This window comes from Vulpes lagopus, chromosome 1 (genome assembly GCF_018345385.1).
Source record: "Vulpes lagopus strain Blue_001 chromosome 1, ASM1834538v1, whole genome shotgun sequence".
NCBI classification, from domain to species: domain Eukaryota; kingdom Metazoa; phylum Chordata; class Mammalia; order Carnivora; family Canidae; genus Vulpes; species Vulpes lagopus.
In genome coordinates this window covers 33,300,744-33,322,672 of record NC_054824.1, presented here as the reverse complement: position 1 = coordinate 33,322,672, position 21,929 = coordinate 33,300,744, and the positions used below count along the sequence as shown (strand labels likewise).

The window sequence follows — 21,929 nt, the reverse complement described above, 5'->3', positions numbered from 1 at the left end:
ATTATAATTTTCTCCATAACTGAACGAGGTGTTTATCTGAGTCTCCCTTTCTTGAATTTTGTTATGATTCATTAGTGACTACAAATCCTGCTTTAATATCTAATTAAGATAATTGTTTAAATTTTTAATATAACCTAACTCATAAGTTGGAGTTTAACATTACAGGCAATAAATAATGTTTTAAGCAACAAGACAAGACAATAACAACAACAACAATAAAAACAAGTTAACATTGTAATAAAATTGAGCTATTCAATTATACATCCAAAGATTTTAGGTAATTCTCCTCAGCTTTGCATGGCTACAGGTTTTGTTAAGCCCTGGAAGCAAACTCTTGCCAATTAGACCATAAAATTAAGACACTCCCTCCATAAATTCTAAAGATATAAACAAATATTATCTTGAAGGTTGAATTGTTTGTCATACAGCTTCTGTTTTCACAGTTTATCCCTCTTCTCTAAAATTTCAAAGTATTTAAAGAGATTTTTTTAAATATCTGATGGGCACTGAAAAGGGCACTTGATGGGATGAGCACTGGGTGTTATACTATATGTTGGCAAATCGAACTTAAATAAAAACAAATGTAATAAAGAAGTAAGTAAGTAAATAAATAAATGACTGACAAAATTGCATATTGACGTAAACAATTGCAAAAGCTCTAAGGACAAGCAAAATTTATAACCACCAAACTTGAAGACTAAAATAGCCGATAAATCAGTAAGCACTTACTAAGGTCTTACTCTGCCTACAATGCTAGGAGGAAAATTTTAATGCACAATACCTAACACCTTAAATAAGTTGCAATCCAGTGATGGTGGTTGGTGATATACATCCTGAATTTAATATTAACATTTACTCTAAGATGTAAAATATCTCAAGTCATATGGTTAAGGAAATTAGCAGAGAGAGTAAGCAGTAAGAGTTCAGGAGGAATATTGGAAACTTGTGAGACTTAGATGGCATTTTGAGAACAGATTCTGTTCTTTTCATCTCTGTAACAGAGTGCTTGACATAAGATATTTGTTTCATAAATGTTTGTGGAATTACATCCAGTTACTATCCATAGGCAAAGACATTTCACTTAAGTAAAATGCACAAAGGCCGGAGGAATGGGGGAAAGAATAATTATGAGCAAAGAATCCTAATTCAGTGAGTCAGTGGGCATTTTGAGGAGTCAGAGGTAAGGTTGAAAACATCAGCTTCTTATCATTTCTCCTTCTCTGATGCTTTTGCTTGTCCACATCTAAGTTTTCTGATATTTCTTTCCTGAATATTTAGTCTAGCTTAGTCCCTTAGCAAGTTCTGACTAAGGCAAAAAGTACATCAACAATCTCAGTCCTTTTATCTGATGAGTCTTAAAATTAAGTCATTCTCAAACCCAAACCCCAAATCCACCAGACTCCTATACTACTGCTGCTTTATCTCTACCAGTGAGATTCTGGACCTCACCTTCAGATAAAACCTAGCACCTGTTTCTTTACCCCTTTGGGAATATCTCTTGCCTCTTCTTATTTTTGATAATCTACCTTCTCCACCATTTCTTCTGTATATTAGAACCTGATATTATTCTTAAACTGCTGGCATAAACCACTTCTCATCCCTCTCACCCTGTGGTCTCTGGTACCAACTACTGGATTCCCTACACAAGGATCCTACCAGGTTGAACCTTCCACCCCAGCCTCAGCATTACAACTGAGATGACTGGGCATTTTCTGAGGTTGACTGGTGTCCCATCTTCAGAGCAATCCCTAGTGCAGGCTCTATATCCCATATCTCTCCTGTCCTGCTATGTGAATCTTGAATTAATTTTCAACTCTGTCCAATCCCTGCCTTCTGTGATGTGCTACTACAAACAAACATTTATGTTTTGTCCCTAGGTGGTGAGGCTTGACAGGAAAGCTAAGTTGGAACTGGGTTTCAGAAAGTATTGAATGCCACATAAAAGAATTTGGATATGTCCAATAATCAAAGGAGAGTCTCTGCATAATTTTGCAGAGATATGGGACGGAGAATTAGGAATTTAGCATGATTAATATGGAAGCTGATTATAGTAAAAAGAAAAAAATCTGAGATTGATATACACAGCCTAGTTGATATGATGGGTCCACTTTGCTTCCTGTTACATATGCCATTGCAATGATGGCCATCTTCTTCTGGTACTTGATTAAAAGTTTTTAAATGATTAAAATTAGCTGTGAAAAGTTGCTAAATTATTATAAAGAAATTTCAAGTAAAATAGTATTATTTTGGTTGACATTAAAAATAGCTACATATGGAAAGGTTAATCACTAGTAAAGAATTGATTGTTTTGGAAGAATTTGAGAATAAAGCTTTTCTGGAATATTTTCTAAAATAAAATAGAATGTTTTTAGAAGGATAGATCAATTGGGTATCTTCACCAGGAAGTTCACCATGTAAATACATTTCTGCAGCAAAGCTTGAGAATAGATGAATTATATTCTACCTCAGGCTGTTATATAGTATACTGTATACTCAAAAATTTGTTAAAAGGCAGATATCATTGTTATATGGTTTTTATCACAATAATAAAAAAATCAATTTGTTTCATGCTTTGAGATGAACTATGTTTGTGTTTTCCTCTGTGAATAGGAAAAAGAACCTGTGTCGGTGAATGTTTTTTTCCAATCATATTATGTAACATTGTTTTCTTCTAAAATGGCTTTACTTTGATTTTCTTTTTCTTTTTATTGACAGATCCTGCCGCAGGTTTATTTGTACAAATAGCACAGGAGGACACCAGGCCCATGCAGACAGAAGCCCAGGGATCATACCAGTCCTTCCGTCCTCACACTGGCAGGCAGAAGCCTCTACACTGGAGCCTTTGTGGGGGCCTGGGCACCTTTGGGAGCCTGCGCTGCAGGAGTAGAAGCAGGAGCCAGAGCTGGAGTCGCAGCTATAGCCTGGGCCTTGGTTTGAGCCTTGGCCTTGGCCTTTGGCCGGCAGTGCCTGAGACCTTTGGCAATGAGGGCACGAGCACGTTTCCCGAGCTTGGGGTGAGGATGTAGGCAAGTCGATTGAGCTTGAGGCGGCCGCCCTATGGGATCTTGGGCTTGACAAGTGCCTTAATAACCTCAGCACGCGCAGTCATGGCCTTGGCATTGTTGACCTGCATCTTCTTTGGGCCCTTCTTGTTGTGCTTCTTGGCAAAGCGCATGTTCCTCAGGAACTTGGGGTCTACCCCCTTAAGAGATTTGTATCTTTGTGACTGGGGTTTCTTGATGCCATTTCTGTGCCATTTTCATGACTGGTTGTGTGTGGTGTGGTTCTTGGACTTGGCCATATCTGCATCAAAGCCCGCAGCTCTTGATTTTCAAAATAACAAATATTTTCAATATATACATAGTATTTCTTAATGTTATGACAAAAAATCTAAAATAAATGATCAGTTTTGTTTAAATAATCCAATCACAAATAACACATATTTTAAATGGATATCAGTGTTTACTTGCTTTGTTAAAAAACATATTTTTAAATATAATCATAGAATTTTCCAACGCTTAAAAAAGCAATGGAGCAAGAGGCAGAAAAAACTAATATGTCTGATTCTTAAACAGCTGACTTTGCTAACTGATTTATTATTTCAATTCTCCAATTAAAATTGATTCTTGAAGCTATGTTTCAAATTATCAATAGAAGTGAAAAATGGTTTCATATTTGCCTAGATTTATTTAGTCTAGGATTTGAGTACATAATTCCCTTTTTTAGTCTCATTTAAGCAAGTTACAAATAGATTCCACATAATTATAAACCTGAGAATATGCAGTATAATTAATGTTGAGGTATAGTTCAGGTAAATAGAATAAGGGATTTTTATCAAAAGTCTATGTCCTTATTATTTGGGAGTGTTAAATAAGTTTAAAGGCAGGACTATTTTTCTGAGCCTCTTCTCTTAAATGAGAGACCAGGGGACCACCTTCCCAGTATGATCCTGCAGAACTGATAGGTAAAGAAATGCACCTCTCTCACAGGTTGGGGATTCCTAAAACCTGAGAGATGTGAAAGCCATAAATGAGGACAGTAGGTCTAGAAAGGTAAGAAGTAAGACGACTTGCTTTAGAAACCAGAAAGGCAATTATAATCATCATTTGCATTCACCTGGTTCATTCACTATTCACTGGTACTTAAAGTGCCAAGATCAATGTTTTATTCATCTTAGTAAGTCAAGCTTTTAATAGAGAGCCTCAAATATAGTAGATGCTTAACACGTTTAATTACTTAAATAAAATGTATTTATGAAGACCAAAGATGGATTCTGTGAATTTACAATTAAGCACTTATAGATAAGTATATATTAGATATAGATACATACATGTATATACACATGCATTTATATAATTTAAAATTCAGAGTGAAGCTTGTGTTAATCACCAGTCCCTCCTCAACAGGGAGTGAAGACCTGAAGTTTTTGAGGTATATACAAACCTAAAGATGATCTGGATCTTTCTCTTTTTTATTGTCTTCTGATCTCTTTTTTTACGTTCATCCCATTTCAGTCTATACTGCCCCAGTATATCCCCAGCATCAATGCTGATGCTTCTATGGCCAACCTGCTCTCTATTTCTCTTCCTTTTTACTACTGCAAAAACCTATGCAATAATAATTTTAAAAATCCAGCAGTGCAAATTTTCAATAAAATCACAACAGCCAGGCAGCCTGGGTGGCTCAGTGGTTTAGCGCTGCCTTCAGCCCACGGCCTGATCCTGGAGTGCCGGGATCCAGTCCCACGTCAGGCCCCCTGCATGGAACCTGCTTCTCTCTCTGCCTGTGTCTCTGCCTCTCTCTCGCTCTCTCATGAATAAATAAATAAAATCTTTTTAAAAATCACAATAGCCTGTCATTCTGCTTTTCCAAGTGACTTCACAATAACTCTGCCTTATTCTTCATGTTCTAGTAATAACAAGTTGTAATTACCTTCATATCCCATGCTAATTTTACATCTTCATACTCTCATACAGTACTTGCTTGTTAAACCACACTTTCAATTGTTACTCACCTAACCCACTCCTAATTACCCTTCCCCTATAGCCCTCAAAATCTTTCTTAATGAGTACTGTTATTTTGAACTTGGACATGGTTATCAGGTGTTAACTATTTTTCATGCATAATTCTGATATTGTCTTGATATATACAGATTAATATAATGGCAGATAGATATAGATACAAAAGTTATTATATATTGATATATATTAGACTTCATATTCTTCTAAAATTTATTTTCAGAATTTTAATCTTTTCATTTGTATATTTATAGCTATATATCCATAGAATACTTTAATGTTGTATAACTTAGATTTTAGAGTTGAAAATTATTCCATAAGTTGTCTTCTTGAAGGTTGAAATTTTCAAGTGTTAGCAGATGATATCCATGAGAGATGAGGTCTGATCTTTGAGTTTATCATTCCCTATCTTGACAAATAGCAGATTATATCATTTTTTACCTCACTGAAATCTCTATTGATAAGTTTTTTACCTTTGGCTTTGAATGGAATGCCTACGATACAGTTGGTACTAAATAATCACAGATTAATTAACTAAACAGAAATGACTTTTTTTTTTAGTGCCTTCATGTGTTATCCATCTGTCAAATGAGAACATAGTTTATATAAGCTCAGATTTGGAGTAAGATAGATCAGAATTCCATTCTAGGCTCCACAAACAGCCATGTGTTCTTGGAATAACTACTTTGATTTATTCTCCTGTCAAATAAAGATATAATATGTTGAAATTATTGAATATTGTGTTCAATACATATGAAAAACATTTAACATAATGCCCAATAAATTTGTGCATGGGTTAATCCCCCCAAAAGCTCTATGTGCTCAATGAGGGTGGAGTATAGAGGCAAGAAAACTGAGGGTCAAAGAAGTTGACCAAGTTGCAGAGAAAATAAGCAGCAGAGCTGGGATCCAAATCCAGCTAAATGGTGCTTGCAATCTGAAGGAAGTTTCCATTATTACTATAAGAAACATTATTGGAATTTCCACTTCAGTGTTCTCTTAAAGGATACATGCTGCTGAATTCCAGTTCATTTGTCAGATCTCGTCTCCCCCAAAATTGCTTTAAATCAGAGTTCGCATCATTTTTTAGCATTTCACACTCTGCCCAATATGTTTATAATTGGATGGTCTGATAAATGATCCTGCATGAGCCAGCATATGAACATCTCTGACCTTCCTCTGTCATTTCCTATGAAGAATTCCTCTGAAGTGCCTTGTATGTGCCCTCTTTCATAGCAGATATGCATTGATCCAAGCATCCCTAATGTCTAAGCTACCATTTGACTATAAATAAACACTTTTAAAACTTCTTTCATCATTTTATCCAGGTTACTGTTAAGTACCACATTTTAATATAATTATTTCTTTTTAATATCTGCCTTTTTAGCTTGGTAGTGAGCTTCTCAAGGATGAGAACAATTTCTTCATCTTTCTACATGGAGCATCTATTGTGGTGCTTGCCATATAGTTGATGCTCACTAAATATCTAAATGCCACTATAACAATCTCTAATAGTTATGGTTTTATTATTCTTTATTAAGAACCCTAAAGAGCAATACTTGCCATATTTTAATGATCCTGTCCACTTTATGTCTTACTGAGAAATTTTATTGTCCTACCTCAGAAGGGAAACATAAAGAATTCCCAAACAGTTGTTGCAGAAATTGCTTGGATTTCATGCCACATTTCCTTTACTAGGTAAAGGAATAGCACAGATTCCCCATATTTAAGTGAAGTCTCAATCATTATAAAACACACTGCTGGGATCCCTGGGTGCCTCAGCGGTTTAGCACCTGCCTTCGGCCCAGGACGTGATCCTGGAGTCCCGAGATTGAGTCCCACATCAAGCTCCCTGCATGGAGCCTGCTTCTCCCTGTGCCTATGTCTCTGTCTCTGTCTCTGTCTCTGTCTCTCTCTCTCTCTCTCTCTCTGTATCTCTCATGAATAAATAAATAAAATCTTTAAAAAAACCCACACTGCTTTCTTAAGAATGCCTCTTTTGGAATTTTTAGTCTTCAGGGGCAAGATAGGGTAGGTTGGAGACAAATAGTATACAGTACTCAACAAGAGAGAGACATAAACTTCCAGTTATCAATAAATAAATTCTGAGGATGTAATGTATGACATGCTGACCATAGTTAACAATACCATATTATATATTTGAAAATTGCTAAGAGAGTAAATTTTAAAAGTTCTCATCACAAAACATTTGTAACTATGTGACATGATGGATATTAACTAAACTTATTGTGGTAATTATTTTGCAGTGGATACATATATCAAATCATTATGCCATATACCTTAAACTAGTACAGTGTTGTATGCCAGTTTTATCTCAGTAAAACTAGAAAGAAAGAAAAAGAAGAGACAAGGGCTTTTTATAGCAGTGTTTGGAAGCTATTATGAAGAGCTGTGGATATAATACATCACAACTTTTTTTTAAATCTTTTCTGTTGTTCCTGGAATAATTTATATCCCTTTATCATACTACAGTCTTTATCTTCTATTACCTCCTCTGACTACCCAAGAAATAATTTCCTTAATCGTGTAATGGTATGCTACTGAACATTTATAAAAGGAAAAAAAATGAGTGGAAACATTTTATTTTAAAAAATGGTACAGACCACATGTAATTAATTTATAAAAGGGTCCTTCATCTTATTTTGCTAGGACTTGATATACTCAACAAATACTGGCCCTCTGAGTCCTGCAAAGAAAAATATACTAAATTAGTTATAAAATTTAAAGGCTAATGGGATCCCTGGGTGGCGCAGCGGTTTGGCGCCTGCCTTTGGCCCAGGGCGCGATCCTGGAGACCTGGATCGAATCCCACGTCGGGCTCCCGGTGCATGGAGCCTGCTTCTCCCTCTGCCTGTGTCTCTGCCTCTCTCTCTCTCTCTCTCTCTCTCTCTCTCTCTGTGACTATCATAAATAAATAAAAATTAAAAAAAAAAAAATTTAAAGGCTAAGCACAGGGAAGCCCGGTTGGCTCAGCGATTTAGCGCCACCTTCAGCCCAGGGCGTGAATCCTGGAGACCCAGGATGGAGTCCCATGTCAGGCTCCCTGCATGGAGCCTCCTTCTCCCTATGCCTGTGTCTCTGCCTCTCTCTCTGTGTGTCTCTCATGAATAAATAAATAAAATCTTAAAAAAAAAAGAAAGTGCATACTAATTTCTAAAAAAAATAAAGGCTAAGCACATATAAAACTGAATATCTTAATTAAATAAAATTTAGGACAAAATTAATGGCACCTTTTTTTCTGGTAGATTGAGAGTTAATAACAAGATAGAAATTGCCTATATGAACACAATAATAATTCACTGTTGTAGAACTCAATACACATAAATGTCTCCCCCAGTAGCTTCAAACTGTATAAAGATTTTTTTTGAGTCTATCCCTTCCATTCCCCACTATATACATTTTAATCCGTTAGTAGAAATTTGGTTTAATTAGATATTTTGTTAATACATATTAATGGAAAAAAATGGATATAAGATGAGGGGGTTTTGTTTGTTTTAGACTATCTCTTGAGTGTGGGTGCTTTAATAATGTGGCAGAACCAGGTTCTGTGCCTTTTCAAATATTTGTCTGGCCCCGTCCTCCCTCAGCTTAACCACCAAGCCACCCAGGCATCCCTTCTCCCCCAGCTTAATGGAACAATCCATCTACTGTTCTTTTTCCTTCATTCTTTCAGTCTCTCCCCATCTTTACTCCTGGAAGACAGAAAGTCTTCATGTATAAGAATATATCAAAATTATCCTTTGAGAGATTGATATTAATAAAAGGATAGTCAGTTTATTTTATTGATGTTCCACTTAAATATTCAGGATACCTGGACATCTTCTTAGAGATAAATGAGCTTTGGCTACAGGGAAACTGAACTTACTTAGGTGGGAAGAAGCAAAGAAAATGAAAAAGGTGACAGATAAGAGAGCTTCCTGTGCCCTGAAAAAGCGAAACTAGCTCAGAAAAGTGACCTTGGGAGGACACATAAAATTTTTTTTGCACTATCCTGGACTCTCTGTGTATTTCTAAGTAGCTCCACATAAGATTAGGTCCGTTCTGAAAATGGGCTGAGTTGATAAGTTTTTCCAGCTATTGCCAATATATATAATCAGCACAACTTCACTCGTAAGTCCATGGGCCAGGGTGTTACTTGCCCACAACAGATAATGAAAAGGGAAAAGTCAAGACTTCAACATAGGGTCTGTCTGAATTCCAAGTTTGCATTATTTCCTCTCTGTATCTTGCTGAAAGTTTTATTTAGAAGGTAAAAAAAAAAAAAAAAGTCAGAAGCAGAGAAAATAAGGGACAAAAGCAGCGAGGCTCAGAGCTAATTTGAGCTTTTCCCTAATTAGCAGATCAAGGTAGTGTTCAAAGTTAGAGCCTGTTTGAGGGAGAAGGAAGAGCAGAGAGGCAAAGATCAGAATGAAAACCTAGTACTCTAAGACAGGGGAGATAACACAAAGTTGAAAAGACCTTTTCTTTTGAAATTTCCTAAATTACAGCTGTCCCTTAGTCCCTCCCCTCCCAAATCCAATAGAATCTATCCCAAGTAACTACCCTAATTCAGCCTAGCCTACCCTCTAATCTCCCTCCCTGGATTCTGCCTAAAGTAAGGTTTCAGCCCAAATAGTTGTAATTCCTCCCAACAGCAGTGGTGATTTTATACACTGTGACTGAGGAAGCATAATAAAGAGCTCAGCTCATAAACTGGTTTATGCTTTTAAAAAACAAACAAACACACAAACTGGCTTATGATACAAATAACCCCTTATGCAAGACATTGCTCCCAAAAGCACAGATTATTTTAGACTTTGAGGTTGTTACAGAAAGCAAGTTTGATTTACCCTATTTCAATTATATTTGCTTAATGCCTTCTAATTTAAGAGATTTACAGAATCTAGGAAATCAGTATGCAATAAAAAATATCTACTGATCATGGTGAACATAACAAAGCAAACAAAGAGATGTCTACATTATCCAAAAAGAAGCTACTCCTTAAAAGAGGGTGGTTTTTTTTTGGGGGGGGGTGCCCTTCTAGAAAAAAATTTAAATTCAGAAAAGTAGAAATTCAGTATTAAATAACAGACTTTCAGATATCCCATTGCAGAGGTCCTTCTCTCATCTTTAATTGGAACTTTCAAAGTCTGGACCATCTTCTTAGTATCAGTAATTTATTTAAAAATATATATTAAATATCTGCAGTGTGACATCAACATATTGAGAGACGTGGCAAATAAAAAAATCTATATATATATATACACACACACATATATATGTATAAAAATTGTATTCATCAAAGACTAAGATAAGTAAAAATAAAACATGATATTTGATCATCCAAAGAAAAGAATTCTACCTTCTCTATCACAGTTTCTCATAATTTCTGAAAACTACTTAGGTATATCTTCTACTGCATCTAATGTTTGTCCTTGATTAAATATAAAACTAAGAATAATGGCTTTTATAATAAGAATCATACCTTTGAATAATTAAACAAGTTAAAAACCAGCAGAGTTTTTGTTAGATAATATCCTCATAATCCAGATATTTCTGTTTTTGCACCACATGCCAATGGTTCTTAGAAAATAAAGCATTACCTTCTAGCCTCTACTAGGCAATATTAAGTTTTCTCAATAAAATCTAGCCTTGGGTTTCATTAGTTTCTTGTTGGTAGCTGAAATTGTACAAGGGATGAGATCCCAGGAAAGTAGTGCAGAACAAGAAAAGACAAGAGCGAGGCAAACTGGATTCAATTGAAATTTGAGGAAGTGGCACAATTTAACTGATATAATAGTTCAGGTGACATAAGCAAAATTATTTCTCCTGTATTCATTTCTTTGGGATAAGTAGCCCCCTAAACTTTAAAAGTCTCAAAGTCTCCTCCACTATTAAAAAAAAAAAAAGTGTGGAGGAGCTGGTGGCAGAGCTGGAATAAAGGAGCTAGTAGTTTAGGAAGTAATTGCCATCACACTCAAAGCTGTGATCCTGATTGGAGGTCTCAAAAGAGGACTCTCTTCAGACCTTTGTCTTTTGAGATCCCCAAACCCCGTTTCCAGTGGTGGGGGTCCCAATGACACAGTACCACATTGAGGCCTCTGCCCAGGTCTCTGTGATGCAGGAGATTCTGCTCATTGTCTTCTACCACCCTGATGAACTTCTCACCCAATTTCTAGAGGCTGTCCAGTAGGAGTTTAACCTTCCAGTCAGATACCTGCAGGAATTTGCACCCCTCAGCACAAGAGGTAGTCTCTACCATTCCTAGGACCAGATCCTGGCTGGGGTCCTGAGGCCTTCTTGGTGCTCAGTGCTGATATCTGCTCTGACTTCCCCTTGAGTGATGTGTTGGATGCCTACAGACACCAGCCTCACTCTTTCTTGCTCCCTGGCACCACAGCTAATGGGACATAATCCCTCAACTATAGCTGCATCCTAGAGAATCCACAGACACACAAGGTCCTACACTATGTGGAGAAACCCAGCATTGTTAATGACATCATCAACTGTGGTATGTATCTCTTCTCTCTGGGAGCCCTGAAGCCCCTTGGGGATTTCTTCCAATGTAACCAGCAGGATGGGCAACTGGGGACTCTTCAGGTCTGTGGCCAGGGGCAGGCACCATACACCTGGAACCGGATGTGTTCTAGTCCCTGGCCCAGCAGGGCCAGATCTAGCCATGCCTCACTGATGGTATCTGGCATTAGTTCAAGTCCACAGGCTCAGCCCTCTATGCCTCCTGCCTCTACCTGGGCCAGAACCCGCTCACTTACCCAGAACAAGCGGCCAAGCACACCCCAGGAGGTCCATAAATCTGAGGAAATGTTTACATCCACCCAATAGCTAAGGTGGCTCCCTCAGCTGTGCTGGGCCCTAATGTCTCCACTGGGGAGGAGATGACCATAAGCAAGGGTGTGTAGCTCCAAGAGAGTGCTATTCTCCACAAAGCCATGCTACAGGAGCACACATGTGTTCCACATACCACTATGGGCTGGGGAGCACTGTAGAGTGTTAGGCCCATGTGGAGGTACCCCAATGACCCCAATCCCAACAACCTGCGAGTGCACATGAACAGGGAGATCCTCTTCAAGGGTGGGAAGCTGCTGCCTGCCATCACCATCCTAGGCGGTTGTGTCCGGATCCCTGTTGAGGTGCTTAGCCTGAACTGGATTGTTCTGTCACACAGGAGCTAAGCAGCAGCTTCACCAACCAGATTATCCTCTGAGGGGGACTACCAGAAGGCACCTCTCCAAGTCCTTCTCACTCCTCTTGAGACTACTGCCTGCATGGCTCGCCTCGGTCCAAAAGGACCAGAGGAAGCCAAGCAGGATCTTCACATGCCAGGAGCAATGTGAGTGGCCAGGACACTCCTGGCCTCCCTCTCCACTCCCCAGGGAACCTTGTTGGGGCGGGGGGGATGTTGTCATTTTGACCTCCTATAATAGGATTTAAAATAATGAGAAATATTTATATAAGAATTTTCTACAGTGCAGCTCAGCACTTTGGATTAAAGCAAAAACACAGCCATTCCCTATTCTTTTTTTTTTTTCCTCTTTAAATACAAAACTTATGGTTCTGCCATACGCTTTCCCTTTTTCCAAGAATGGATGTTTTCTGCTTTTCATCTATTACTAATCAATCTTCAAACAGACTAAATCCAATGATTATAACACAACAGAGTGGGAGCAGAGGACTAATACGGAAAACAAAGGTTTAACAATGTGCTATTTTCACAAAGAAGTGCTAAGTCTCTCTTCAATTCATCCTACTTGGGAACAAACATAAAATGACTCTAAACATTTGGGTTTGGTTTTTTGTTTTGTTTTGTTTTCTATCTTTCCTTCTCGTTTTCTCTGGCAAGTACCTTCCACTTGTTTCCAGGTACACATTAGTTTACACCACTGACAAAGCAAAAAGAACAGCCTTGAACCCCCAATAAAACAAAGTTCTACTCTTATCACTTTCCTGTACCATGTAATTTTTCTTTAACTTATGCAATATGTATCATAAGTAAGATCTGCTATCTTTGTATAGTTTGTACACACCCGCATGAAGTCGGTCCTACGTAAGACAATGCATAAGGCTATGAAAGTGACTAGGAAAGAAGGCAGTTATTCCATGCAGGGGACAGACAAAAGATAAACGAGTGGACTGAAAGTCCTCTATAAGCTCCATCCAGCTCTGTGCTGCAGGTTTCAGAACACAAAGCAACATTGCACAGGGCAAGCACTGGGCCCAGAGCCTCTGACTCTAATTAATAAAAGAAAAGTCTTCCAAGGTAAGAAGTTCCTTAGCCCAGCCACATTGACTAACTCACAAACTGCTTATGATCCTTTTGGGATTATCTTCCAGGATCCAGTAACAGATGGCTCAGAAAGTAAGAAGTTTCTCTAAGAATGGGGTACTGATAATAGCGCAGCACACATAAGTCAGTTAACAAACTGATCCTGATGAACAGCAGTTTGAAAATTTCAGCCACTATGACAAATGTCAAATGATGGAAATTCCCTTTAGAAATTACTTAAAACACCGTGTCTTAAAATATCAGAAAGCCCAAGATTACTCTCCACAATGTCATAATGCTCTGCCTTCCACCAGTATAAGCACCAGTGTTTATAACCCATATCAAGGAGGAAAAATCAGATCTTATTTCCACTTTTTCCAACATGCTGATATTTCCTATGCAAAGTGATTAAGGAGATGTTATTAAAGCCCCCACACATACAATGATAAATATCTCCAAGAGATTTTGTGATCCCCAAATCCAAGTGTGGATAGCTTCTACAACATATACCAGTAAGGTAGTAAATTATAACTAACAATTTAAGTGACTTAAATCCTTAATGATTCTATAAAAAGAAGACTAGAGTATTATATAAAACTTTACAAATACATTCTGCCACCAAATAATCTCTACCCACATTACATTACATCATTGCCTGATAACATTAACCATGAACTTATATATATTTTTGATTTCTATAAAAACCAACAAAGCTGTGGCAATAAACTTGTTGCTTGCCCTTATTATCAAATCATTCATTTCAGGGCAGTGAGTCTTGTTTGAGAGAGCATATTCATAAGCAAAAATTCTCTGTATGATGCATTGAATAAGGCAATGGGCATTTTAATCCTATTTCTGATGAATTCTCATGTCAATGGGTTAAGATATTAACATTTACTACTGTGGAAGCATCTACCATGTGCCATATGCTTCAGGAAGTTTCAACTGCTCATTTATGAGTATAGAAATGTTTGTGAGAGCTTGTGAAAAATGAAAATTCCTAGGCCCCATCCCATGAATCTGACTTAGTAGATGGGACTAAGCCAGGAAGTATTCCAAAAGTCCCTAGATAATTACAATGCAGCACACATCCTGACAATTATGATTTTAAAATGGTATAAAAGTGTTTTAAAAGCAGCAGGGCATAAAAATAAAATTAAAATAAAATAAAAGCAACAGATGTTTACAATCTTAGGCAGACAGAGGTAAAACAAAACAAAACAAAAAAAAAAAGACTGATAGTTTAATAAGGGACTTGGTTGTTTAAATCTTGGTTCCTTTGACCTGCAGGCAGGGACTCAAGCCCAAGGATTCAGACTACGGATGAGATTCAGTTTTCTGAAGAAACTAAGAAACTCTTGGGAAATCACTGACTTTTCTGTTCTTAACAATGGGTGAACTTGACATGAATCTCTCCTATCTGTAGAGAGGAGCTGAGCAGGAAAAGAGTCAGCCACTGATAACATTTGATACTTTTCACTCTGTGGGTCAATGACCAGAAGTGCTGCAACTGCATTTTCAGAGATGGAAAAGTTGAGTGAGAAAGTAATTGCAGAAACACTTGGCTCATCTTGCATTATTGACTGGAGACTGGGGGCTCCAGAACAAAAGGCAGTAGGCCTGGCAGCCCGCATAGAAGCAGAGAGGCAGTGCTATGAACCACAGACCAAGGAGAATCTGATTCTCCATAGCTGATCCAGAGCAAGCAAAAACTGCCTGGAGTTAGAGCCAAAGTTCTGGCCATCTAATTAATTAAAACTAAATATCAAATCACAAATGGGGACCAACCTTGTCAGCTGTGCATGAAGACAAACTTATTTTCCCCCAGCATCCTTCCTACTTAGTCCACAAGGGTACAGGGAAGAGGTAGATGATATCTCTACTTAAATCATATTATTTAAGTCATTCTGTACTTCATTAATAAAACTGTGCAGCAAGATCTTCCACTGTCATCAATAATACTATTAAGGCTCATCAATGTGTTTGGTAAAGGCATTTGAGAAATAAAACCAGCAACCAATGTTTTGAAGCCACTAGAATACAAAATAAATAAATAAGACAAAACAGAAGACACTAAGAGACTCCAAACCTACTTAACTACTAGTAATCTTGTTTGGAACGTTACATGCTTCACAAACTTGGCCTCAGGTTTGTTCAAATCTCTCTTTCTTGAACTTCTGCAGTAAAATGTGCATCAGTGATCCACATTGTCCTCATTGACCTGTTGTTGCTCAGCACTTTCTTCAACCATACCCACAGCAAAACCCAGCACCTCCATCTATCTTACTGAACTGGGAGCCCTGCCACACCTCCCAACCCTTCATTCTGTCCAGTACAGTACTGACTTTTAATGCAAGTTGAAAAGCATCTCAATGATCTAATAGATGGAGGAGAGCTCTTTTCACTCTTATGGAGCTCCTAGTCTCCTAAGCGTGCCACCAAGTATGGCAGTGCTGCAGACCTCACCCTTTAGATCTATAATTTAACTAACAGAGTGCTAGTAAAAAAAAAAAAAAACAGAAAGCACTCAATTGGGATTCATAGGCTTTTAAGCACTGAAACTGTTATATTCCCTGGCATGTTTAATGTTCCAAATGCATCTCTTCAGTGTCAGTCCAGCCCTCCAACAGGAAAAAGCACAAACAGGGAAAAAGGGGGAAATACTGAGATATTTCTCTTTGAAATGAATGTCAGTGGAGATCTACATATTTAACAGCTGTGGGATTATGCCATGTTTCAGATGCCTTGGTAGCAGTGGGTTGACAATGGCAGGGATGGGGATGTGCAGTCCCTGTCTTTGTGTCACAAACAAACAACAAGCTGATAAATACATAGTCATGAAGAGTGATAAGCCCTCTGATGAGAAAAAGAAAACAATGTTATAAGTAATAAGAACAATCTGCTTAGAATGGTCTCTCTGGGGAGTGGACATTCAGGGTAAGCTGTGCTAAATTGATAAACCGTAGGGAGTGAGGGAAAGAGTATTCCAAGCCAAGTGAACAGCATGTGGAAAAGCCCTGGATGAGTAACAGCTTGATACATTTCGGGAACTGAAATAAATGGCAAGCATGGCTGGAATATAATGTGCAAATAGAAAGACAGGAGCTGCCGTGGGTGAGTTGGAAAAGAGCCACTTAGGGCTTACAGGACTCTGGATTTCATTTGAGCCACAATGGGAGCCACTGAAGGATTTTAGGAAGAAGAATAACATATCCTGAGCTCCAATTTTTTAAAAGATGTATTTATTTATTTTAGAGACCGCATGCATGCAGAGGGAAGGGGCAGAGGGAGAGGGAGAGGGAGTCTTATCAGACTCCACACTCAGCATGGAGCCCTCCACACGGGGCTCACTCTCACAACCCCGAGATCACAACCTGAGCTGAAACCAAGAGCACAGTGCTCAGCCAACTGTGCCACCAACTAGCCTCCTGAGTTTCATTTATTAAAGTTCATACTGCTGACTATGTGGAGAAAGCAAAAATAAAAGCAAGTAGAGAAATACTGTAGGCAGATAAATATGGCAAATAAAGTGATATGACAGAAATGGAAAGAGAGAGAAAGATATAGGTAAGTAGACAGAGAAATGTAATTAAAAGTAAAATCTCCTCCCAGAAAAATCTCTTCATGAAGACAGGAAAGAAAGAAAACACTTTTGTTATTGAATAAGCATTAATGTGATGCACATTACAGGCAACTTGCTAAGAGAATGCAGATGCAGTGGAATCTCACTCTTTTAAAGAGCTGAGCAGACACAACCTATTCCATACGTGTTCTCAACATTAGCAATGAGTGGTCTTCAGTAAGAAGCCTTGACAGCACCATTTGTCACACAGTTCATCCTACATTCACCTGGTAACTAGGGTGGCCATACATGTTTGCTAATTGGCTTTATCCAAAGGAAAAAATAAATTCATATCATCAGGAAAGAGATAGCTTTGCAACTTGTGGTGAGGCACTGCCAAATTAGATGCCTACTCTCTCCAGACAATGGAAGACAGGAGCAATAGCTCCTGTGATGTTTACATTTCAAAGACATGGCTCCCAAGTCTTTGAAAAAGACATTTCTGGATCATATCTGTAAAGAGATTATCTGTTAAAAAGATTTATGTACATTTCAAAGTGACAGAATTTATAAGTTTTCTAAAGTAAATGCTTTCAAAGGTGGGCAGGGGGAGTAGTTAGTCTCTTCCTTTATTTTCAACAGATAATTAAACTTATTTTTAATTTGTTTTGGCCCTTACAAGTGATGGATAGATAGAGAGCTAGATAGACAGATTTGAGATTAATGTATTTGGGATAGATGTGAGGACCGAAGAGGGAGGAGAAACTAAGATGACCAGAAGTTTGAGCACTTACATCAGGTATACTGAAAAGAAAGTCTCTATGTTCTAAAACACATAAAATGCACATCTGCAGTTTGAAGTGGCTGTCCCATGTGAATGTGATGAAAAACACAAGTAGATGCAGCATCTCCAGGAGACTAATTTCATAAAGTTGCCTCCAACAGCATTCAACACCCAAGAACCAAAGTGCTCAGCTCAGCAATTATGCAGGCAGCCAGCCCCCCAAAAGAGCAGCCACATATCTGTAATTTGGACATGTCCTCGGGACTATCACTAAAACAGGCAAAGGACTTGTTCCAGTTATTAAGGGATTTTCTCTCAGCAACAAACTCAGTCTTCTGTCCTCTGCTTGGATAGGCTGAGTGAGACTTGGTAGGCTCCACTGCTCCTTTAGCCTGTCCCTGAGTGCTGTAAGGTTTTATTCAACAAGCGTTTGGGTGGGTGGGAGCAGTTCAGAATAATATGCTCCTTAATAAGAGACACTTTTACCTTTTCTTGAGCTCAGCCTCAGCTCTAATGATGGCAATTATAAGAGTAGTCATCTTGGTTAACACTTAGTGACTGCTTATTATGCTGTACATGCTAAATAGATTAGCTCACTTAATCTCTTTTATGGTGCAATGAGGCAAAAACCCATTTTGTAGATGAAGAAAGTGAAGCACTGATTGGTGAAATAGTCAGTATGCAGCTAGGATTTAAAGTCAAGTCTCCCTCTGACAGACTGTCTGGGGCTGTTTAGTGTCCCTGGCCTCAGCAGATAAGTTTGTTACCTGCGGCCTGGGAATTTCTGTAGATCCTGTGCTTCCTGTGCTCTGTGGAGTTAGAGCCTCAGTGCTTTCCTGTCTCCTGTGTGAGAATGAAGCCTACATGGATGGAAAGTATGTCTTGTACACTATGGTTTCCCCAGAGCCTAGTACTATACCTGGTACCTAGCAGACACTCAATAAATACTTTATAAATGAATTAATTATACCTTTTTAAATGTTGGCTTCATAGTTACTTATCTCAGCATTTTAAGTATTTTATTATTTCCACATATAACTGTGCCAATTCAAACTTCAAAAGAATAACTTGGGACTATATGATAGGATTATAGGAGAAAGGAACTATAGAAACCTAAACAAGATTTTTAAATTATGTTTAAGATTATCATCTACCATGTTTCATCTAAAGAAATCTCATGCCTTTGGCATTCTCCCAGATGTATTCCCAGTGAAGACAGTGTTAAGAGTATACTATGATGTTTAAAATGTAGAGTGTCTGAGATATGGAGAGGCCACTTTCCAAACTCCTCAGAGTTGGATAGTGACAGAACAGAGCAGGAAAGGCAGCGTGTGTGGTGGCTAGAGCCTAGAGTTTGGGGGCTAATAGATTTGGTTGAAATCCTGGCTCTCTTCCTCCTACTGCTAGTGTGACCTCAGTTATTAAGCTCCTCTGTGCCTCAGTTTCACCAGCTCTACCTAACAGAATCTATCCCATATGATTGTTGATAAGGTGCGTTAACATATGTAAAGCCATTAGAACACCATATCTGGCACATAAACATGCTTATTATTACTTTTACCTAGAAGATGTAACAAAAGAGCTCATTAACTTCAGTAATGTAGCAGTTGTGTGACCTCAAGATGGTTTCTTAAGCTGAGCCTGTTTATTCATCTATAAAATATATATGATTAATTCATACCTTGAAGCAAAATTGGGAGTCCTTTATAATTTTATTTCTATAAAGTTATAAATGAGAAGCCTACCTTTTAGGAGGTGCTAAATAAACAGCAGGTATTATTAGTAAAGATGAACTTCTCAGCTAGCTGAGAAGAACTTATGGAAGCTCAAAAGTCAGATTCAGTCACTACACACAGGGATATAGCCAGGCTGAAGCTCAGGTCTGAGGGGAAGATGCAGAATAGGCCGGGTAGTCAAGCACACAGTGGAAGAAAGCTACAAAAAGGGAATGTGTAAATGAGAAGGGCAGAAACTCTCAAACTGACCCCTCTCTAAACGACTCCCCTAAAGCACTAACAGTAGACAAGAGCTAAGGAAGAGAATCCTGCAAAGCAGACTGAAAGAAGAGATAAGAGGAAAACCAAGGACATATGGTAGCAACTGAATAGGAAAGAAGAAAGGGGTTGAAGAGAAAGGACTTATCCTAGTCAAGGTGGTTAACACCCAAGAAGTTAGGAGGATAAATCCTGATGAGCATCCGTCCACTGGAGAACACCTACCAATCAGGACTGGCTACATAATTTGCAGGGCTCACTGCAAAATGAATATGCAAGCAAGCCAGGGGCAGCGAAGTCTATCTCCTTTCCATGACCCAACACATGTTGGACCAGGGATCTCCAAAGAAATGCATTCTCCATGTGAGGATGAGCTGTGTACCTAGATGGGGGTTTGCAAAAGGCCGCTGACATATCATCCCACCCTCCACCCCAACTGATCATGGTGCTGCCTGCAGGAGAATAGCTGACATCTTACCCTCCCCCATCCTCCCACCCCCATGCTCATGGCCAGGTGACCACTGTGTTGGAGGGCAACAGCAAATGCAGGCCCTCTTCTCCAAAACAACCAACCTAATTGCCCTCTGGGGCAGAGTGACCTCAGTCTCTGTGCAGAATGGTGGAGCCAGCTAATGAGAACACCTCTCAGGAAGACAGAAAGACTGAAAGGCAACCTCACGCAAGAGTTGAAGCTCCAAGTCCCCAAAGGATACATACAAAGCACCCATTCAAAGGCAAAACTATTAAGAATTTCAACATAGCCACCACAGATCGTCAAGTTTCAAATCTGGGTGCCATGTGCAACCTGCCCTGGTCTCACACCCAAGAGGCCTGCCCACAATTGGGAGGTGGCTGTCAAAGTATTAGGTAGTCATTGAAGAGGGAGCAAGAAGTACTAAGTTAGCATAGTTGACTGGTTTAAAGAAAGTTTGCTAGGAAGAAGATGTCAGAGCAGTAGGAAGAAAATAAATTTTTAGATTAAGGAGGCAGGATGGGAAAGGACCCAAAACTCAGGTCAGGGGTTGGCTTCAGTTACAAAGGCAGGGGTCATTAGTGTCTAAGTGGAAATAGAGAGGGCCTTGAGAGTTGCAGGAGAGGAAGACGGGAACAGAACCAACAACATTTATCTCTGATCAAGACACTCAAATATGACCAACACTGAAGTACTGGCAGTCAAAAAATAGCATTAAAGAAAAGCATCAGTGGAGAAGGTGGTCCCCGACATGACTATCTAATATACTCACTTGGACCAAAGTCCCACAGAGATTTGGCCTGATTTAATTGGTCAATTAAGAACATTATGTCCATGACAGATTTTATTTCTGCTGATTTGCTTTCCTCGACGTTCTATTCATAAAAGCAGTTTTAATCTTTTCCCAATAAATTTCCCTGCACATAACAGTACCACCTGCCAACTTTTGAATGCAGTTTTTATTTTAATGGGGTAGACACTTTTTCCATGCCCTAACTAAATTGAACACTGTTTACTGCTTTGTTTAGAGGCAGCAAATTATAGTGGAGACTGGGTACACTGGGAAATCAAATGTCAGCTACTAAATGATCACAAGTTTCTTTTAAATGTTACCACTGTCTTAATGGAATAACTGGAGAGTCAATATAATGGGCCAATCCCTAAATTCCATCGTTCTGCTCCAATAAACATAAAACTCTGACAGTGACAGCACTCCTCTGACACTCTGCATGCAGTCACAGGAAATACTGCTTATTGATGCTACTACTTAAGAACCTTGGAAAGAAAGAATACGTCAGTGCTTCTCTATGTCTGTCTGTCTCTCTCTCTCACTCTTTCCACCTCTCCCTCTCCCCTCTTTTTCTCTCCTGTGCTCTCTGTCTTTGCTTTCTTCTTTCTTGTTTTGTTTTTCTTACTCTTTCTCTGACAGTCTGAGGGTTCAGTGCAGTTTAGCAAACCCAAAATTTATCACTATTTTGAGTCGTCCCTTAGTTTGTCCTCTAAGATCACTTAAATTTAAAAAATAAATTTTTTCAATGTGAATAGAAACAAAGGTAATTATTTGTACAAGCAAGTAGTCACTTAGTAGTCATAATAACAAAGTATTTGTAAAAGCTGGTTTTTTTGTCTCAAACAGTGAAAACGTAACAGGTTCTTGTTTGATAATCTTTTTTCCTTTTATAGTTTAGATCTCCTTTTCTTCAAAATGCATGGTACATTAGTACATCAAAATTTTAGATAATTTTTTGAATCCTCAATTTTTGAAAACCTCACAATGGTTAACCCTCAAAATCTATGAAAATGTGGAGTTGCTCT

At 38.5% G+C, this 21,929-nt stretch overlaps 2 pseudogenes; one reads left to right on the top strand and one right to left on the bottom strand.

Moving 5' to 3' along the window:
* Positions 1-2,711: 2,711 nt before the first annotated feature.
* LOC121494578 lies at positions 2,712-3,301 on the bottom strand (annotated as a pseudogene).
* Positions 3,302-9,157: 5,856 nt separating this feature from the next.
* On the top strand, positions 9,158-12,243 carry LOC121486492 (annotated as a pseudogene).
* The last annotated feature ends 9,686 nt before the right edge of the window (positions 12,244-21,929 follow it).